This window comes from Kogia breviceps, chromosome 3, assembly GCF_026419965.1.
Source record: "Kogia breviceps isolate mKogBre1 chromosome 3, mKogBre1 haplotype 1, whole genome shotgun sequence".
Lineage (NCBI taxonomy): Eukaryota > Metazoa > Chordata > Mammalia > Artiodactyla > Physeteridae > Kogia > Kogia breviceps.
Genome location: NC_081312.1, coordinates 71837537 through 71860702, shown reverse-complemented (window position 1 = coordinate 71860702; position 23166 = coordinate 71837537). Strand labels below are relative to the sequence as shown.

Sequence of the window (23166 nt, the reverse complement as noted above, 5' to 3'; positions counted from 1 at the left end):
CAAAAGCATAAAGAAAAAAACAAATGTATAATACAGAATATCAACATATACAAAAGCTAGGTCATTGAAAAAATTAATAAAATTGATCTAACGAGACTTAGAAAAAGAGTAAAAACATAAATTACCAATATCAAGAATTAAAGAGGACATAACCCCAAATCATACTGACATCAATGACAATAAAAGAATATTATGAATAAATGTACACCAATAAATTTGACAATTACTTATTAAAATTCTAGAAGAAGAAATAAAAACATCTGTATAGTCTGATATCTATGATAGAATTGTATCTGTTATTAAAAAAACCTTTCCAGGGCTTCCCTGGTGGCGCAGTGGTTGAGAGTCCGCCTGCTGATGCAGGAAACACGGGTTCGTGCCCTGGTCGGGGAAGATCGCACATGCTGCGGAGCGGCTGGGCCCGTGAGCCATGGCTGCTGAGCCTGTGCATCCAGAGCCTGTACTCCACAACGGGAGAGGCCACAGCAGTGAGAGGCCCGCGTACCGCAAAAACAACAACAACAACAAAAACATTTCGGGACTTCTCTGGCAGTCCAGTGGTTAAGATTCTGCACTTCCACTGCAAGGGGTGTGGGTTCGATCCCTGGTCGGGGAAGTAAGATCCCACAGGTTGCGTGGCATGGCCAAAAAAAAAAAAAAAAAAAAAATCTTTCAGCATTTTCAGGACATACTGGCTTTCTTTTATTTATTTAAGGAGAGAAATAGCATCCGTTTTGCACAAACTAAGAGATTAGAACAAGACAGACCATAATAACTTGATTCAAAAGTGTGACAAATAGATTGTGAGATGAAAATTTTAGGGCAGTCATCTCTCATATACTTAGTTATGCAGACCTGTTTGAAGATGAGATGACTGTATGTGTGTAGAGAAATTCCTAAATACTCTGTAATCAAACTATTGCAAATGATAAGTGAATTTACCAAGTTTCCTCAATACAAGTTAATGTAAAAATATTCAATTTATTTCTGTATTCTAGCAACAAATAGAAACTAAAAATTCAAAATGGTAGCATTTACCATAACATAAATACATCAGATGCCTGAAAATGAATATAACAAAAATATGCAAGAATTATACATTGAAAACTATGAAACATTAATTGAGAAAAAACTAAGACCTAAGGAAATAAAGGATAGACCATGTTCATGTATTGGAAGACTCATACTTGTAATGATTTTTAATTCTACCATAAATCCCTTCAGATCCAATGCAATTCCTATTCTGGTGAAATTGACAAGCTGATTCTAAAATGTACATACAATTGGAAGTTGAAAAAGTAACCATCAGAAACTTGAAAAAAGAATAATAAAAATAATAGAATTTACGCTATGAGATACAAAGACATATTTTAAATCTATAATCATTTAAGAAGTATGTTATGGGCAAAATGATAGGAAAAATGTGTGATGAAATAGTAGAGTGTCTAGAATCAGGCTTGTACATATACAGTGACCTGATTTATGACAAAATTAACTTTCAGGTTCATTGATGATATGATAGTCTTTTAAATAAGTGGTGCCATGTCAGTTGGTACATATATAGGAAATAATACATCTCAATATATCTCTATCTATCTCACACCAGACACAAAAGTTAATTCCCTATAGATTGCTGATATAAATGCAATCAGTAAAACAAAGCTTTTAGAGGAAAGTATAGAACACTTTTGTGGTTTTACTGTAAGTCAAGGTTTCTTCAGCAAGACATAAAAAACATTAACCATTAAAAATGGATAAATTGTAAAATGTTATAATTAAGAACTTCCATTGATTTAAACGTACCATTAGGAGAGTTACAAACCAACCTACATAGTGGGAGAAATTATTAGCAATAAGATACATGACAAATCTATTCATATATTTATTAAATACATTTATTAAAAACTGCAGTAAGGGGCTTCCCTGGTGGCGCAGCGGTTGAAAGTCCGCCTGGCGATGCAGGGGACACGGGTTCGTGCCCCGGACCGGGGAGATCCCACGTGCCACTGAGCGGCTGGGCCCGTGAGCCATGGCCGCTGAGCCTGCGCGTTCGGAGCCTGTGCTCCGCAATGGGAGAGGCCACGACAGTGAGAGGCCCGTGTACCGCAAAACACACAAAAAAACAAAAAAAAACCCAAAAAACACAACTGCAGTAAGAAAAATAAACAACTCACTTGAAAAATGGGTAAAAGACTTGAAGAGATGTTTTATAAAAGAAGATGTCCACATGAAGATTATATTTAGAACTTCAGAATAAGAATTTATCAAGGGAACGCAAGATAAAATTCCCATCCATTACAATGGGAAAAAAATGGATTAAAAACTATCAAATATTGGAGAAGTGGGGTAACTGGAACTATCATACCTTGTCTATGAAAATGTAAATTAGTATAAACACTTTAGAAAACTGGCTATATCTACTAAAGTTCAATATGTCCATACATTATAGCTCAGCTACTCCTCCTATGTATATATCCAAAGAAACGCATGCATACAATTCCTCCAAAATATGCACTGAAATGTTCATATCATCACTCATAATCATAATAAACCTGTAAACTACTTAAGTACTCATTGACAGTAGAATTGGTAAGTAAATGACACAGTAGAACACATGGTAAGGAAAAGACTATGACTACACACACACACACACACACACACACACACACAATTTCCACTTGATCAATTTGCTCACCTTATAAGTGTTTCAGATTAATTTTGATGTTACTTGTAGGCTAGTTATAGGTACCTTTTATCAGATTGAAAAATTCCAATCTATTCCCAATTGTTTAAATTAGGGGGGTAGGTTAAATGTTTTAAACAATTTTATTGTACTATAAGGTACATATAGAAAAGCACATTAATCATAGATATACAGCTCAAATAATTTATACAAAGTTAAAACAAATGTGTAATCAACCCCTGATCAAAAAGCATGACATTATCAGGGTTCTCATAGCCCTCCTCATGCCCTTTTCCTTTCACTACCCACTACCCACACCTACCAAGGATCATTGCTATCTCACTTCTAACGTTGTATGCTATTTTAGTCTGTTTTTGAAATATATATGAAAGAAATACCATATTTATCTATTTGTTTATGACTTCTTTTGCTGGATATTATGTCTATGAGATGCATCCATGTTGTTTTATATATCAGTAGTAGTTTATATGTGCCTATCCTTGAATTCCTAGGATGCTCTTAATTCAGTTTAATATACTTTTGTACATTGAAAAAATCAGTTTTCTAATCTGAAATATTTCATCTTTCTTAAGAAATCATATCTGCCTATATTCTTTCTCATTCTTCCCTTATGTGGTTTTCACATAACACAATTTAACGCCAATTGCGTAAAGTGAATTCTCTCTTATTTGAGTCTCAGGGACAGACTTTTTAAGGGAAAGATTGTTAATTTGTGGGTTTAGAGAGCTTGTATATAAAGCTGTTTTATGCAGTAACGAGAGAGAGGGAGTGTGTGTGTGTGCGCGTGTGTGTGCATAAGTTAGTATAGACTAGTGGTTCCTGTGATTCTCAATCAGGGAGCCATTGTTTCCCCAAGGGGACATTAAGGTAGTGTCTGGGGACACAATTGTCACAACTCTAAGGGTGCTACAGGCATCTAGTGTATGGAGACCAACTATGCTGCTAAATATCCAACAATGTACAGGGCAGCCTCTGACAACAAATAATTTGGTCCAAAATGTCAATAGAACCTAGAATAAGAAATAGTGTTATAAAACCAATTTGATTAACTTAATGGTTATACATGTTTTAATTAGCTACGTTTGCAAGTCGTATTCTTCTAGAAATGTAACTCTTATTAAATGTTCATATTCATTGACTAATTTTGTTCTTAGTTTTCTCTTACTATTTTTAATCTCTGCTGTAATTGTAGCTCTGTTTGCTATTTGTTGTTAATATTATCTATTTTTTGTTGTTTGCATTGGCTTGTACCATATGACAAAGGTATGTTAATCAGACTTGTGCTGTCTTTTATATTAGATTTAGAAATTTAAAATCCATGTTAGGCTCAGGTGTCTAAGAATTTTGAATTCTTAGATAAAGTTCTTTCTTCATCCAAAGTCCAAGGGGAAACATAAGTTTACTTGTGAGATCTCTTTTCCCGTGTGTGTGTGTGTGTGTGTGTGTGTGTGTGTGTGTGTGTGTGTATCTCGTCTGTTTCACTGAGGATGAGCTCTCAGTTTTGTGAGGGACTATTGGTGATAATCTCTTTTCTCTCTCAGACACAGAGCATTATCCTCATTTGAGCATTAAAATCCAAGATCCTTCATTTGTTAAGGAAAGAAACGAATGGCTCCCCCACTCCACCCCAGCCAAATTATCAGCTTGTGTATTTCCTTCTTTACTTTTAGTTCCCTTTCCAATTTTGGTCCCTGAAGTTTTCTCATAATTATAATTTAAGTATTGGCTCTGCAGTTAAAAGTACAGTTTAAAATTTAATCACACATTTCTAGCTGTTTGGGATCAGATGGATTTTCAGATTACTTAGATTATCATATTGCTGGAAACAGGAGTCATTCCACCATTTAAAATAAATATTTGCATTTTGTAAGTTTTTTGAAATAAATTTCTCATATTTGGCATGTTACTTGCCATTTTAGCAGAATTCTTTGATTTCATAACATATAGCTACAATAATAAAATAAAGAGAATATCATCTATAAAATGTTTCTTGGGTAGGACAAAAAGAGTCATTGTCAGGCCTTATCCATTCTCTTATATAAAATTGAGGCTATATGTAAGTTACCTGATGTTGAGGCTTTTTTTTTTAAACTCTTCTGGAGATGTTCTTATTGTAGTAGGCAACTCCTTCAACATGAATTTCTGTCAGTCCTGGAAAATACAGACAATGCTAGATTTGCTACTAATTAACAAATTTACTTAAAGATTAAAAAGTCCTTGAAAGAGTTAAAATTTTTGAGTTATCAAATGCAAAAAATTACTTTCTAACAAGAATAAATGAATGAATTTAATGAATAGGTGTAACTCACTAGAATAAAGGAAAAATCTGAAGAAGCAGGCTTTGAAAAATCAAGAACCATAGCAGTTTTAGGCATTTTGGTTTTAAGAATTATTGTACAGTCCCTTTAGAACTCCTAGGATGAAACAGCTTCAACTCTTTTCAATCTTTGTCACTCAGGTTGATTGAAATTCTTTGGAGAGAAAATCAAATTGATCTTACTTTGGTCATGTGCTCACCTCTTATCTAGTAGAAGCAAAGAATCTTTATGGAAAGTCTAACAAGTTCTCACAAGGAGAAGCCTTGGTTTCTGTATCAGTTAGATACAGTGTGTCAACCATACTGTATAACAAACAACCATAAAAATCTCATTGTTAAATAACAATAAACAATTATTTCTCATTCACGTTTCAGCTAGGGTTTGGCTGTTCTTGGCAGGGCTTACCTGGGCTTGGCTCCAGAACAGGTGTTGTTTTAGCTCTGCTTCATGTATTCCCTCATTTTTTTGGAGCCTGTGCACTACCTGAGGACATCTTTTCTCATGGTTCTTGCTGAAGGGCACCAGAGAGCACTGATACAAAGCCTCTGTGTCATGTATGCTAACATTCTGTTGCCCAAAGCAAATAACAGCTTATCCCATGTCAGTGAGGTGGGGAATATACTCTGCCCACTACTGGAAGGAACACCAAGGATAAGAATGCAGAGAGGGGGGAACACTGAGAATAAAAGTCCAATCTACTTCCGTTTCCGGAAGGGTAATTTGAGTGCTTTATCAAAAGATTGACAGAAAGACACTTGACTGGGAAAAACTTCACATGTACAACACAGTGTCTGAGACATGACTTTAAAAGCACACTAGATAAAGAAATCAATATGGAATAAACTAGGAAAGCTAATTTTCATTAACTATATTTCAGAAAAGGAAAAGTTTATTTCTTTTAAGTCATGCATAATTTAATTTTATAACTTAACCATGTTCCAGTTTAGTCACTTGGTGTGGGGAAATCTGACAATAAAATTTTCAAAGATAGGGCTGAATTTAAAGGACATCAGAATACTTTCTCCTTTGTTTTTTACCCATGTGTTTTCCAACTTCCTTTGAAAACATTTACCCTGAATAAACCAGATTGAAATGTACCTGATTTCAATCATAATGGGAAAAGAAATGTTATGTATTTTGGAGAGCTTTGTAGTTCAATCTTGGATTCTCATCACACACTAAGTTTATTCACTAATTCTCCACTATGCTTTACTTTCCTAATTCATAATGGTATACATAAAAAACATAGGGCCTTTATAAAGAAACTACTTGTGAAGAAATGGCAGGTTGCATTTAAGGTAATATGTGAATTCCTACTCCTTAAGGGAAGTATTTTCAGGAGTTCAGTCCTTAAGTAAGGTGAAAGGAAAAAATTTGAACGTTTATGTGAGGAGGAGGAGAAAAAGTAAGGTGTAGGAAAATACTAGGGGCATACCCCTTCAAGAAGAAAGCAAATCCCTTAAAGGCAACCCTCTTAAATTCACTTGGATTGTGTCTTAATTGTCTGGATTCTGTATACTTGACGTTGGTTACCTAAAATTTTTCCATATTAGGCTTGTTTTCCACCAAACACCTGCTTACATTCCTATATAATGTGGCTCTTAAATATTTCTTAGATTTCTTCTCTTCTCAGTCCTCCAATATCTGGTCTCTGGACCTAATGTCCAGGACAGTGTCTAGAACACTGTGTGCTCCTTAAATTTCAAAGACAGAAGGGAAGCAGAAAAGAAAGTCTCCATTTTCAGTGTTGTACTCTGAAGGGAAAACATTCTAAAAGTGTCCATCTGTGGATTTTCCCAGGTGTGCACAACACTTTTAGATGATGACGACTTGGCAGCAGATTTCCACTTTAGAGATCTAGAGTTCTTGTTTGTTATGATTGTCCCCTCTTGGTCTTGTCTGCCTCTTCCTTCTTCTAAGCATGACAGTGATATCAGCTGAATTTCACTCCAACCCTTCTCCTGAAATTGGAAGCTTTGTATTTCCTCCTTGGCTCCAAGGATCAGATTTAAATGCTGTTTCAGCCTCCTGCTGCACAGGGAACCTACAGGATATATTCTGTCTGCCTTGCCATGGAGGACAGGCCTATCAAGCAAGTGGTAGAAAACCTAAGGGGGTTGCTTGTACACTGGAATTGGCCACTGCAGTGAGCAGTTTGCTTCAGCCCTTATTGCAAACATGTTAATTCAGGCTTAGTTATACTAAAACCTTGAAGGCCTGCCCTTTAAAAATTAAATCTGTTCTTTCACACAATTATTGGCTGAATATAAATTATACTGAGGTCCTAACTAAAGCTTTGCCACAGCTGTGAGAATAGTTAAGCACAAATTAGCTAGCTTAGCCTGAAAAACTGCCCATGGCATGGGGGAAGCAGAACTTTGTTCACATGTGTTTTGCTTTGCAGCATGTCAAATTGCTGTCATGGCAAAGGACTGTTTCCTGAATAATTTTTCAGAGTTCTGGGTGACTGTCCTTTGGAAGTGATCCACCTGTAAATAGGCTTATTAGAAAGATTTTGGGGGTCCAAACCTGTAACTTATAATGATTTAGGGTTATTTGTACGTTTGAATACTCATTGTTTGGATCTCCTCCTATGTTTGAATTGGTGTTAATTTAATAATATATTAAGTTAATCATATGAAATTGTTATCATTCAACCATTTTTGATCTACAAAAATGGCATTTTCACATATAGCTTTGATTTCTAAAACCAACTTAAATAATTTCTATTTTAGTGTTTTAGATATATAAATCATTAATTTATCAGTCAGTTCATGAATATGAACAGTGGGGAAAGTGGCTCATCTTGAGTTCCCCTTTGAAGCCCTAGAACTTCAGGCCACAATTTTGCTTTGATTGGTGGAGTCCTTCAGAGAGGAAAGGAGTCTTTATGCTCTTTTCTTTATATTTACCAAAGCAGACATCCTAAGGCTTAGGAACTCTGTTTTTCCTTTTCCCTTTCTCTGGCTTCTCCTTTTCATGAAAAGTCCTTACTCTGTTCTCTCTTCTTACTTGACAGTCTTGCAATACATAAGAAAAAATTCTTCTTCAAATTTTTACTTGGACAGAGTTCTGAAGAGGAACCTAGGCTTCTCTTCCCATAACTCCTAGAAGCTGGAATAAGCTCAAGCAGCTGCTTCTTGCTTCTGAGCCAGTCTTCTTCCTTGGAAAGAGCTGCCACTGAGTCAGACAGAGCCCTCCTTTTTATTAAGGATGTGATCGTGTCTAGGTTGCCTAACCTATTTGAGCATCAGTTTCATCGTTGGTAAAATGGGGTTAAACACCACCTACCTCACAGGACTAATGTAATGATCAAATTTGTAATACATGAACCATGGAACGTTGTTCTCTGTTCATAGTGTATACTCAGTAAATGTTACCTTATTTTTACCTCTCTAGGGTCTTCAAACCCAAAACAAATTTCAAGTGGAGGATTATGCAGTTGTAAACTTTTTCTCCTTCTTTTTAGCCTTTAATTACCCCCATAGCTAATTATGGGCAGGTTCTGCCATAATTAGCTATGGGGGTAATTAAAGGGGAAATTGCAAATTTCATCTTCTACACTCCTTCCACTAAAAGGATCATTCTCCTAGTAGTAGGACTAGGATGTTCTAAGATGGTTATGTTTTGTGGCTTTGTTATCTTCCAGGGGCTTCCCTGAAAATTTTGGAGTAGGTTGTAGAGTGTGAAGGTAAAGAAATGCCAACATGACTTTAAAAACACAAGATCAATATTCAAAAAGAGTTTTTGTGATTGTGCATACCACCTACATGAAAGCTCTTTGAAATATAATAAGTAAGTTATCCAATAAATTGAATCTGGTAGTTATAAATAATATTATTAACATTCCCCAAATGTTAATGAACTCAAGTGAAGATTTGTATTTATATAGTTTTCCATGTTATTCATTTAAAAAGTCTTCTTGAGGATTGTTAAGGACAAAAAAAATGAAAAGCTTCTAAAACAGTGCCTCTTATTGTAGGATGTATGAGATGTGGGAATGGTTTTTAAAAATTAATTTAGCATTTTTGGGGAATATTTACTAAGAGCCCAGCACTATGCTAGGAGCACATAGTCTCTCTTGCTGTTCCTTACCCTGGTCTATACTTCCTGACTCAAACCCTATTGAAAAAGCTCTGAAAGACCTCTGTCAGCTTTCTGGAAAGTCTCTGCTCAGAAACAGAGAGTTCTCTGTGTTGTATCTCTAGGGAACAGAAGTGTGATAGTTGATGGCTGAACTGGGTACAAATACAGCTATAGAGCTTAGTAAACTGCCAACTGGAAATAGCTCCTTCCTAATTCAGATGAACTTCTTTATTTGATTGCCTTCAACTACCAGTATTACTTTGGGAAAATTCTATTCTCTTTGGAAACACAAGGTTACAAAGGAGCCTAGGAATGAAAAATGTGGGGATTGAAATACCAATGAATCTAGAACACTTATTATCCAGATCATATTTTTTTCTGTAGGCTTTTGTATTCTCAGCCCATGAGAAGAGCTGAAGAGAAGTATATTTTCAATTCAAGGCTTGAGAATACATTTTACACTCGTTATATATAACATTTACAGAGGTGGGATTTAAACTCTCTTAGATCTCTGTAATTGGTGTCACGGTAATGCAGTGAAGGGCTTCTGTGTAGTTTCAGGTGTTTTAGTTTTATTTTCTTTGATTTATTTTTTTCTGATAATGTTAGATTCTTGTTAAAAGTTTTCTTGTTAAATGAACTTTGGTATAGAATTAGTGTTTTCTACCCAGACTTCCCCTAGAAAATATAGCAATTGTATCACTCTTGGAGTATGATAACCAGGATATTCCTACTAATTTGATGATGGCCAATTTTTAAAAGATTCTATAATGTAGATTCCATTATTGCTATTGATATGAGACCGTATCTCTTATATTTTTCACAAATGAATTGAGGGCATCCATTTTCGTTGAATGAAATTATTTAACAAACATGATTAACTAAAATTATGGCATAGAAATAAAATTCATATGTAAAAGCATGTGTATATTTTCAAGCAAAATCCTTTTTACTTTAAAAGAGTTGTATTCTGGCCAAAAGATAGTTCAAACAATTGTGCTATTATCTAAATAGACTATTTTTATTTTACTTTACTTTATTTTATTTTATTCTATTCTATTCTATTCTATTTTTTGGGCTCAAGGCTTGTGGGATCTTAGTTCCCTGATCAGGGATCGAACCTGTGCCCCCTGCAATGGAAGGGTGGAGTCCCGACCACTGGACTGCCAGGGAATTCCCACTAATCTGTTTTTTAGATTGATCATTTTATGTTTACAAAGTACAAGTATTCCTTTGGAGACATTAGTTGCTCTGCAGAAACTATCGTTACCATTGCTGATCCCATTTTGTTAAAGGTGCGTTAAATATATACTGAGGCTTTTAGGTTAGCTAACTGTTGCACAGTAAATTTGTGAAAGACACATACTAGAATATGCAAGCATATCTTTTATGAGAGAGTGTTCATTCATTCTACATCTTGCTTTTCAGATTATTTATACTTTTTACCTATTGAATGAAATGAAGATCATGGACCATTGTAAACAGTTTTTGTAAAACTATATCTCTGTGTCTTCAATGTCTCTATAGCTTTCAGCTGTGTAAGAGTGGTATACTTAGGAATGGGGGCACAAAGGGTCAAGGTGATGATTTGTGAATGGTTTACTTGTGGGAGAAGGGACAAAAAGGGGGCCATTTTACCGTCAGATTGTCAATGGATGCAAATGAAGGCAAATTTTGTATTCAATATTGACAGATATTTGGGAATGATGAATCATAGAACTTTAATGAAGCAAAGGGAATCACAAATAATAAAGGGAAATAACAGAGAGAAGTGGACGGATATGTGTGGTTTCCTGGCCTTTACTTTGTTATGGTTGCTGACAATGATTGTATTAAATTCCATTGGGAAATGAAGATAGGAAAAAATTAGGTCATTTAGTAATCTAATAATACTCAATTTATTTTGGTATATAGTATTCTAGATCTAGGTCTTGGAGCAATTCTCAATGGATATTCTATGTACACCCTTAAACTCTTCATCATTCAGCAAGCCTTTGTGAAGCTAAGCCCCCAGACAGAATCACAAAGGTATATACCAAAAATCTGTATTGGATTGGTGGGACAGGACCTCTCTAGTCATCACTAATTTCATTTAGAATAAGAATTCTCTCCAAAAGCTCAGTCTCAGCATCTAGGTAACCAAATCCTCTTTAAACTAAGAGTATTTGAAAAGGTTCTATTAAGCATGAGATTTATAAATAAAACAAAGAAAGGGGTGGAAATAGCTGAGCACCTTATATGAAATAGTCTGTATTGGTGATTCTAGTCTTAACCACTGAGCTCTCGTTACTGGGATATTGCTGGCATCCCTGACCAAGTGTAGCTGGGACAGTAATCTTTTTGGATCTGGTTTCTTCTTTTGTTAGCCTCTGATATGCATTGTTATTCTTCAATATAAATGCTAAATTGTGCGATGGAGAGAGCGTTATACCTTTAAGTTTAACCATTATGGGCTTTTTGCCTCACCAACACAGATTTCATCAATACTACTGAATAGTTCTAGTTTATCTAATTCTATTTACTGTTTCATAAATGAACACAATACAAGAAATTTTAGAAGTCTGGAGGATCATCTCTCCTTATCTGAAACAGACTAATGCTTACTGTAATCAGACCTTCTAAAAGAACTCAATCCTTGTGGCTGTTTTCTGAAGCTGGAAAGTTTTAAGAGACTTTATTGACTTTTAATGACAGAAAAGACCTTCTAGGTTGTGTAGCTCTAAAACTCTCCTATTTATTCACATATACATTGTGCTGTGGTTATTTCTTGTCTCTCAGTTTAAGCTATCACTCAAGCAACTGGGGCCAGGGTTAAAAACTTTTACATTACAAGCATAGTGGTCTCTTTTTCAGCTTTTACATTGAACTATCTTATTCAAGCTTAATTTCAAAAATATTTATTAACTGTTTACCTATGTGCTATTTGATGGCCAAAAGCAAATTAAGGGGGTTAACATTAACTGTATAATGTAGCAATGGCATTAAAAAAATAACTTAAGCATTGCAGTGAGACATAACAAAAAATATACAGTGGAAACAGACCAGAGTTTGGTTGTAGTCCCATTAGAGAAGCATGTGTTTGAATTTCACAGGACTTCTATGTTTTAAACTCAATGCTAAGTTTCACAAATGAAGTGACATTGAACACTTGTAAAGCAAGAAACATAAGCCATTATGATCATTGCTTTAGAAAATAACACTGTGAATAAAATAACTAGATTTAGGATTTCTAAATTTAGACTGTTTTATTTCCTAATATTTAGGCAATAATGAGAGACCCATAGTATACATATCTTGACAGAGATATGTCTATTTCTACACTAGAACTTTCATAGATACTAATAATTCTGGAAAAATTTTGTGTGATTTTTCTCTAAGTGGAAGGAAGGTTGGACAAATCAGCAGTTTCAAATAACTGTAGATGGAATCACAGTATTCTCAGCTGCTCTAAATGTAACTGGAAGAGAGGTCAGAGACACACCACTTGCTGGCTTTTGCCCTTGGTCAACTTGCCAACTCCCACCTACTCCTGAGAAAACACGGTTTATAACATCTGTAAAAACCAGAGTAATGCTAATTGCTATATTCACAACGAGTTCTTAGTGAAGAGTTAATGATTTAAAAAATGGAACTGTTAATGCAATGAAAATTATATGGAGGGCCTCTGTCCGTGGTAGCATTTATTTACTTAGGCAATGGTTATCGAACGATTGCTTTTACAAATTATTAAATCTCCATCCAGAAAGAATTGTTACAAGTTTTTCTGCCAAGGATTTTTTATTATGAGTATTCCAATTACATGAAGGAGGGCTTAAGATCTAGGAACACATTTTGAAATCACTTTTATAAATTAACTTTATAAATGTACATTGGCTACATGTTCTGTTCTGTCAAGGGATCAAATAATTCTTATCTCCTGAAAGTTTGGATTCACTGTTTTAGATTACATTTTTTCATTATATTGTGTTCTAAAGCAGCTATTCAATGAACACAATTATTTCCTTTCAGTGCGTATTTGAAAAGAAAGTTGCTGGTTGTCTCTTCAAGTAAGGTAAACATATGCAACAGTAGCAATGTCAGTATCACTTAGTATTTATAGTATAGTATTTATAGTTTTCTACTCTGAACTGAGTATAGTTTAATAGTGTTCTGAGATCATGATTTCTGCTGCACATCATCATCATAATCGTTCATATTTATTAAGTGCACATCATCATCATCATCATTTTTATTTATAGGCTATTTATCGATTTTTCTATCTATCTATCTATCATCTATCTATCTATCTATCATGTACCTAACTATCTCTATGCCTGTGCTCTCTGAAACCAGAGTGTATGTAATCTTGAATAAGATAGACAAGTGATTAAAGATATCATCCCAAGGAAAGATGGGTAATAGTACATTGATCAGGACTGTGGTCAGCTTTAATAATACAACTCCCTCTGAGGTCTATGGGCACATGAACATAAATTTTTAACTTTCTGCACTCCCAGTTTGCCAATGGAATGGAAACAGCTCTGAAAAATCATAGCAGTTTTATTTCCTATGGAACAGACTTACTCAAAAAGCAGAATAAACATTTAGAAAATTTAAAAAATTTGTTCCTTAAAAGATAAAAACTTAGATAACAGTATAAGATGAAGTATACACTGCATGAAACTGAATCAAAATTATTAAATTAAAACAATGTGAGCAATGAGTAATAGTCATGATAATGCTGAAAAAATAAACCAGTTAAGATGAAAATCTACAGAAGGAGACTTCTAACTGAAAGAGAAAAGATGTGATGTGGAGGACAGACCTAACAGATTGAAAAAACATGACTGATGAAGGAGAGGTCATAATTAAATAAATAATTGTAGCACACTATCCTAAACTTAGAAAGACTTGAATATTTAGATTGAACAGGTTTACTGAACGTAAGTCAATATTCATTTAAGAAATTTATATTTACACGTGCTGAATTTTTGTTTTACACTTAAAAGTAAATTTAAAAGATTCTATAAGGATCCAATTAGGATACAAAATAGGTTCAGACAAAAGGAAAAAGAATCACACTGATTTCATATTTTCTCAGGTCTAATAACTCTATATCTGTGTGTGAGAACAACAAAAGAGTGTTATAAGATTTCTCACATCAACTTCCTAAAGAATGCATTCAAATAAAGGCATAAAAATCATGACTTGATGAAGAAATAAGTTGCTCTTGCAGAGGTTATTGAAGCCAATTAAATAAAGATCTGTCTTATAAATTAATGCAATTTTCGAAAGAAATTCTGAGCTAGAAACAGATGATTCCATAACAGTAATTATAAGATATCAACATTGCAAATTTTGAAACATGGGAAAAGGATAGTGGGTCAATGGGAAAGGTCTGTGAGGTTTGACATACTAAATATTGGGCTCTATGCTAGGAAGTTAATAGAGTATTTTTTTTATAACCACTGATAACTAGACAAAATAATGTAAACTAAATATAAGCATGATTACATTAATATAAAAATGTCTTTCAAATAATTAGGAAACAAAGCAAAGAGAATACACATTGAAAAGGTTATAAAACAGAATAAAATGAATAATCCCACATTTACAGAAATATCTCATACATATATAAATATAAATTAATCATAAACATTTATTAACTTATTCCAATGAAAGATAATTATCTTTAGGTGTTGGATGGTAGATTATTATAGATTTTTCATTTTATATTTTATATATTTTCAACAATGACTATCAATTACATAATGATATAAAACAGTGATTTGTTTTTACTAATATCATAAAATTTAAACTAATTTTATATACATACAGTGACATTAGTCAATACTTCTAGAGAATTTCAGCTAATAGAGGATTTTCAGTGACAAACTTGAAGAAAGAAATTAAACCTGATTTAAAAAAATTTTTTTTTAAATTTTTAACATCTTTATTAGAGTATGATTGCTTTACAATATATGTCCATGCCAATCTCTCACTTTGTCCCAGCTTACCCTTCCCGCTCCCTGTATCCTCAAGTCCATTCTCTAGTGGGTCTGCGTCTTTTTTCCCACCTTTCCCCTAGGTTCTTCTGACCATTTTCTTTTTTTTTTTTTTTTTAAAAGAATCTATATATATATGTGTGTTAGCATATGGTATTGTTTCTGACTTACTCCACTCTGTATGACAGTCTCTAGGTCCATCCACCTCACTACAAATAACTCAGTTTCGTTCCTTTTTATGGCTGAGTAATATTCCATTGTATATATGTGCCACATCTTCTTTATCCATTCATCTGTTGATGGACACTTAGTTTGCTTCCATGTCCTGGCTATTGTAAATAGAGCTGCAGTGAACATTTTGGTACATGACTCTTTTGAATTATGGTTTTCTTAGGGTATATAGGATATATGCCCAGTAGTGGGATTGCTAGGTCATATGGTAGTTCTATTATTAGTTTTCTAAGGAACCTCCATACTGTTCTCCATAGTGGCTGTATGAATTTACATTCCCACCAACAGTGCAAGAGGGTTCCCTTTTCTCCACACCCTCTCCAGAATTATTGTTTGTAGATTTTTGATGATGGCCATTCTGACCGGTGTGAGATGATATCTCATTGTAGTTTTGATTTGCATTTCTCTAATGATTAATGATGTTGAGCATTCTTTCATGTGTTTGTTGGCAATCTGTATATCTTCTTTGGAGAAATGTCTCTATTTAGGGCTTTGGCCCATTTTTGGATTGGGTTGTTTGTTTTCTTGATATTGAGCTGCATGAGTTGCTTATAAATTTTGGATATTAATCCTTTGTCAGTTGCTTCATTTGCAAATATTTTCTCCCATTCTGTGGGTTGTCTTTTGGTCTTGTTTATGGTTTCCTTTGCTGTGCAAAAGCTTTGAAGTTTCATTAGGTCCCATTTGTTTATTTTTGTTTTTATTTCCATTTCTCTAAGAGGTGGGTTAAAAGGATCTTGCTGTGATTTATGTCATAGAGTGTTCTGCCTGTTTTCCTCTAAGAGTTTGATAGTGTCTGGCCTTACATTTAGGTCTTTAATCCATTTTGAGTTTATTTTTGTGTATGGTGTTAGGGACTGTTCTAATTTCCTTCTTTTATATGTTGCTGTCCAGTTTTCCCAGTGCCACTTATTAAAGAGGCTGTCTTTTCTGCACTGTATATATATTCTTGCCTCCTTTATGAAAGATAAGGTGACAATATGTGTGTGGGTCTATCTCTGGGCTTTCTATCCTGTTCCATTGATCTATATTTATGTTTTTGTGTCAGTACCATACTGTCTTGATTACTGTAGCTTTGTAGTATAGTCTGAAGTCCGGGAGCCTGATTCCTCCAGCTCCATTTTTCTTTGTCAAGGGTGCTTTGGCTATTCGGGGTCTTTTGTGTTTCCATTACAAATTGTGAAATTTTTTGTTCTAGTTCTGTGAAAAATGCCAGTGGTTGTTTGATAGTGATTGCATTGAATCTGTAGATTGCCTTGTGTAGTGGAGTCATTTTCACAATGTTGATTCTTCCAATCCAAGAACATGGTATATCTCTCCATCTATTTGTTTCATCTTTAATTTCTTTCATCAGTGTCTTATAATTTTCTGCATATAGGTCTTTTGTCTCCTTAGGTAGGTTTATTCCTAGATATTTTATTCTTTTTGTTGAAATGGTAAATGGGAGTGTTTTCTTAATTTCACTTTCAGGTCTTTCATCATTAGTGTATAGGAATGCAAGAGATTTCTGTGCATCAATTTTGTGTCCTGCTACTTTACCGAATTCATTGATTAGCTCTAGTAGTTTTCTGGTAGAATCTTCAGGATTCTTTCTATGTAGTATCATGTCATCTGCAAACAGTGACAGCTTTTACTTCTGCTTTTCCGATTTGGATTCCTTTTATTTCTTTTTCTTCTCTGATTGCTGTGGCTAAAACTTCCAAAACTATGTTGAATAATAGTGGTGAGAATGAGCAGCCTTATCTTGTTCCTGATCTTAGTGGAAATGGTTTCAGTTTTTCATCATTGAGGACTAAACCTGATTATTTTTAATTACTTAAGCTCAGTTACTTTTAAAAGATATAATGAAAATGACATTTATTGAAGAAGGATTTACCTGTGTATTTATCATACAACCAAGTTAATTCAGATTGGGAATTGAGAGTAGCTACTGCATCATGGAGATAGCCAAGGTGAGTCTTAAAATAGTACTATAATGTAAATGCATGCACTCAACATTATCTTAAAGAGGCAAAGACCTTAAAATCTCAAAGAGGTCATATTCAAGAAAATGTTCAAAGCAACGCCAAAATTAGATTTCATTTGGTTTTAAGTCTTCCCTTGGGAAAGTACACAAGTACCGTAATGAACATTTTGGGAATGAGCATATCTGATATTATTTAAATTTCATAATTTTATTCACAGATTAATAATTGAATGAGAGGTGGTGCATAGAATTTGCTCGGCTATTAAAATTTCAACATGAAAAATTAGTGAAGAGATAACAGATGTCTTTGAACTTTTGACAAGAGAGAGCTTACTTCCAATTATGGGCTGATTTAAGGCCTATTGAAAGCCGATTTGTCACCTGGTTGATGGTTTTTTACTAAATAGTAGGAGCTTATCTTAGGAGAAAAGCCAATCTTATGTATTGTCTGTATTTGAAATTGGGTTGGGAAATCAGAATACCTTTGTATTTAGAAGTTATACTGCAATAGAAACTAGGATTACATCCCAATCTTTATAAAAGTACTTTTTAATAGAAAAACTTTGTGTGGTAAGTATTTTTTATTCCAAATTTTCCTCAGAAGAGCTAAATAGAAGAAATCATATGAGCTAAGTGTACCAGAACCTATTTTGGTCCATGGAAATTGCATTTGTCACCCACTTTTCTCTTTCCAATACCCACCCACCACAGGCTGACTCAATAGGTGGAGCAGGTGTCATGAATTCTAATGAGCCTATGAAATTTTGAATGTTGTTCCCATTGCAAGTAACTACTGAGCTATTGTTCTTCAGTCCCTTTGGAAACTCAACATTCTGTGTTGACTTAAAATTTAGTTGACTTATACAAGAATTTAAACAAAACTTATCTTCTGTCTGTTTATTTCTTCCCGTTCTGATAGTTAAGGTAAATGACTCAGAGAATAAGAGAAATGATGATACTTTTTGACCAAAGTTCAGGTACAGAAAGGTTCTTGCAATTTATTTTCTTGTTACATTGACTAAACCTACACTTTCCATTTATTAAGCTTAGTAGATTCTGAAATTGGAAGCTATTTTCTTTATAATTATATCGTATGTGAAGTTAGTCTTTCCCATGTAAATTTCTAGAGAAGGGTTGGGGAAAAGTCTTTGGATATTTACTTATATTTGGTTATAACAAGTTGTGGTGAAATCAGAGTTTGAAAACCATTGGTTCTTATTCTACAAATGAATATCCTCTTTCTTCAGTTAGTCTTCAAACTAACTAATGCTAATGAATTATTTTCTCTTATGTGAGTTAAGCATTATTATGAAACTTTATCGTGTAATTATGAAAGTAAAACTGGGGGGAGGGATAGATTGGGAGTTTGGGATTGACATGTACACACAGCTATATTTAAAACAGATAATCAACAAAGACCTACTGTATAGCACAGGGAATACTACTCAATATTCAGTAATAACCCAAATGGGAAAATAATTTGCAAAATAATAGATACATGTATACGTATAACTGAATCACTTTGCTGTACACCTGAAACTAACACAACATTGTTAATCAACTATGCTCCAATATAAAATAATTTTTTTTTTAAAAAAAGAAAAGAAAATGAAATCACAAATACAGTAAGTCCTCTACATATAACGAGTTCTGTTCTGAGAGTGCGTTCGTAAGTCCAGTTTGTTTATAAGTCCAAGAAAATTAGCCTAGGTACCCAACTAACACAATTGGCTATATAGTACCATACTGTAATAGGTTTATAATACTTTTCACACAAATAATACATTAAAAAAACAGAGAAAATAAAGAAAACATTTTTAATCTTACAGTACAGTATCTTGAAAAATACAGTAGTACAGTACAACAGTTGGCATACAGGGGCTGGCACTGAGTGAACAGGCAAGAAGAGTTACTGACTGGAGGAGGGAAAGGAGGTGGGAGATGGTAGAGCTGACGGAACATCAGCAATAGGAGACGGAGGACAGGCTGCAATTTCACTCACGTCTGATGTTAATGGAACTCACATTCACATCTTTGAAAGTTCACAACTTGAAGGTTCATATGTAGGGGACTTATTGTATCTGTATGTGTATGTAATGCATTTTCCCTGCTCATCCTTAAACTTAAGTTTAGACCTTGATTTAAGCCTCTGTTTTATTACTAAAGTTACTAAATTTACATTGACTGTGGAAACAACCCAGTTTAATGGAGGAAGTCTGGACTCTGGAGGAAGACTCCCTTAGTTTTAAGCCTACCTCTCCAACTGTATCACATATTATATATATGATATATAATCATATATCATATGTCATTAAAAAAATTAGGAAAAGCTAAAATGTTCAGATTCTTCATCTATAAATGGGGAAAAATAAAAATAATGCATAGGAATATTTTGAGGATTTAATAAGGCAATATATTTTAAATGCCTGATATAATATTTAGTTCATGGTTTGTATAAAACAATCTCCTCTGCTTCTGATCATCCTTTGTTTAAAGTTCTAACCAGCTATGAAATAAATATTCTAAAGCAGGTGCTAAAAGAAGAAACCTAGACAAAAAATTCTAAGACCAAAAAAATAAAATCAGTCTCTGGATGATCAACTACAGTTGTAGTAGCTGAGATAGATACTGTCTTTCTCACTCTTTTGCAGATGACTTTGGGAGAATTATTAACTGCTCATAAATATGTTCAAATTTAAAATGAGCATTCTATGGCATCTAGGGTTTATGTAAATGTCCAAACTCAACAAATTGTATATTTTAATATGGACAGTTTGGATATGTAAATAATACCTCAATAAAGCTTAAAAAGCCCAGTAAATAATTATTTGAGAGTCCTTGAAAAATATGGTGAGACAACAATATCTTATCCAGATTATCGAACCTAGTTTTAACTCATTTATTGTACCAAATTTTACTAGATTTCACAATTCTCTCAATATTTATCAAAGTAGAGCAATGTCTAGTGTTAAAATACCAGCAAAATACTCTTGAAAATTACGGTTAGTGAGGTCATTTAAGATGATAATTGCTCACAGAAGGTAACTGAAGCAGAGACTGCTGTATATCTGTATCAGTTAGTTACTACAGTAGTAATGATATATAACAGCCCCCCACCCCCTTTCAACTCAGTAGCTTATAACAACAAGCTTACTCTTACACAGAGTTGCAGGCCAATTTCTGTTCAGCTGATCTAGGCTGGGCTAAAGTGAGTGGCTCTCTTTCAGGCTGTGGGTTGGCTAGGTTTGGTTTCAGACTCATATCTGCTCAGGTTTTGTTCTACTTCACACATCTCTCATCCTCCTTGGGGCATGACCTTCTCAAGGTTAAGGAAGGAATACCAGGGGGAGCCAAAAATCCCTAAGCACGTTTAAAACTTCTGCTTTTATCACTTCTGGTAGCATTCCTTTGAACAAAGCAAATCATATGGCCAAAGACAAGATCAATAAGTTCAGGATATATATACTGCTCACTCTCCTGAGAACTGTACTGCAAAGTCATATGACAAAAGGTATGGATACACAAAGAGAGTGAAAATGTGGGAAGACTGATCCAACCTACTATGGTGTTCACCAAAGTTTTCTTCCTAAGCAGACACTTAACTTATATTTCCCTTGCAGATAGGTGGTCCCGTGTGACTGAATGATACCAGTGAAATGTGGCTAGAAGTGATGAATGCTGTCTCCATGCTTGGCTCATATAAAACATCTCATACTATCCTCCATGGTCTTTCTTTGCTCACCTAGTGGCTGAATATGGAGGAGACCTAGGACCCAGAATAATATGCCTGAGTTATACAATGGAAGGAATCTGGACTCTCATTTTATATAATAGAATCTCTAAATAACCTCACATTGGTCTATAACGTTAGGGATAAAAAACAAAAACAAAAACAAAAAAGCAGAAAAAAAATTTTATTGTGTGAATCTTCTCAGATTTTCAGCAGTATTTGTGATAGTAGCCAGCCTTTCATATTTGACTCTGCAACTTCTTAAAATCTATCCTAAATATTCAAGTATCTAAAATAATTTTACTCATGACTCAAATAACAGAAAGTGATCATCCTTAACAATTTTACTAAGAATGAGGTGGATCCAGTAGGACATGGCTCCAGAGGCTCTTCATTTGGCAGATTGAGGGTAGAGTGTGGTTACAGACTTAGGAGGCTGTTATTCATAATGGTAGGATAGATTTCACTGGATGCTTATGAATATTAAAGGTGTTATTTCACACTGAGGTATTTGAGATAAGTGGTTGGTGAAATTTTTAAAGAGCTGTAGGTAAACTTTATTTTTTAATCTAATTACTCTCCCATCCAAAATGAATACATATACATGGCAAAAAATTCAAATTGCCTAAAAGGATATACAGCTAAAAGCTACGTCTCCTTGTCTTCTTCCCAGATATAACCAAGCTGATGATTTCCTATGTAAATCATCAAAATACTTTCCGTGTATATACCTTGCATTTGTCTTGTGATGATTTTCGATACTAGTATGAATACTGATCCCTATACTTTTAAGAATTGAATGCTAGACCTACACCTTTTTCATCCACTGCCGTATAACTAATGCCAGATGGTACCTTGACAATATCTGAGGTGATTCTGTGTGACAGTACCTATTGTGACAATCAGAATTTATGCTTCAAAGATTTTATGACTTGTAGAAAATGCCAAATTTCCATCTAACCAAAAATATTATATTCACTCTAACTGCAGTGTTAAAATATTTGAGTTAGTTGATTTATTTCTACTTGGGAATACAGACTGGAATTTAGGGATTTTATGTTTTCTGTAGCAAAATTATATGTGATTGCAGGTGAAAGTATATAATTTCTGTGAGTAGGACAAAGGTGTACAATCTGAATCTAAGCTGTTCCACTCACTTTTCTGTTAAGCACCTTGGGTTAGAGCATATTTCCCTTCAAGTGATAGGGTCTTTTGTACACCTCTACTTCTATCCTTGGTAACCACTTAGGGCCCTGAGAATCTAGTTTCTGAAACTGAAAAACCACACTTTGTGTGAGGAGAAATTGTGAGAGGTCATTTTACCACTGGCGTCCAGATGGCTTTGAAATTTTGAAGAAGCTCGGTGTGGAGGCTGTTTAGAATCAAAAGCAGATTTGAAACCATATGGGACTGTTTTAGTCCAGAAAAGTTAAAATTTATAAAGATGAATGATTAAAAATAAACCCACTCTTGGTCAGTGGCTAGGGGTGGAGTAATTCCTCAAAGTTCGGAATACTGGGTTCTTGGCTTCTTGTTATAAAAAATGTGATTACCTACCTTCTCCCTTCTCCGCTCTTTTCCCTTTTCTTGGCCTCCTGTGACCCTCCATCACTTTGTTTCCAGCTTCCTTTTTCTGAATGAGCACTTTATAATTTTATTGTTTACTGTCTGTGATGCAGGGACCGTTACTGTCAGGTCTGTTGAAAGACTGCAATGAAAAGGGTCAGTGCAGTCATTTGTTTTTTATGGAACCTCTTCTCTATGTGGGCAAAGCCCAAAATCATACCCTTATTCTATTAGACAAAATGATAGACAAAATGGGTATTTAAATAAAACATCACTCAAAATCTGTAACAGAATTATTTATTTTACTCTTACCTTTAATCACAAGTAGTATTATTCTTTATTAACAGATACAGTGAATCTAAGCTTTTAGCTGAGCATTTAGTGGAACATCTACCCAGTAAGCTTTGCTTATGTTGCAGACAGCTACCCTGAGGAGTGATTTGAATTTAAATGTGATTCCCTTATTAGTTTCTGCTAACTGCAAATATCCCAGGCACTTAATTAAGTGGCTGAGTAATGTATGAATGCTCACTTCTGCTTGTCATGCAGAACAAAGTGATGTATTTATATTCCATGCACAA

The 23166-nt window shown here is 34.3% G+C and overlaps 1 long non-coding RNA gene across 2 annotated transcripts in view; it reads right to left on the bottom strand.

The window, feature by feature from the left end:
• The window catches only part of LOC136793924 (uncharacterized), a 142977-nt gene that overhangs the window by 18499 nt on the left and 101312 nt on the right, over positions 1–23166 (bottom strand). The window contains exon 3 of one of the 2 annotated variants that reach the window (XR_010840010.1): positions 22641–22727. The exons of the other annotated variant lie outside the window; for it this stretch is intronic. This is a non-coding gene — a long non-coding RNA (uncharacterized lncRNA). Of the gene's footprint in view, positions 1–22640; positions 22728–23166 lie in introns of those variants that run through there. 2 annotated transcript variants of the gene reach the window in all.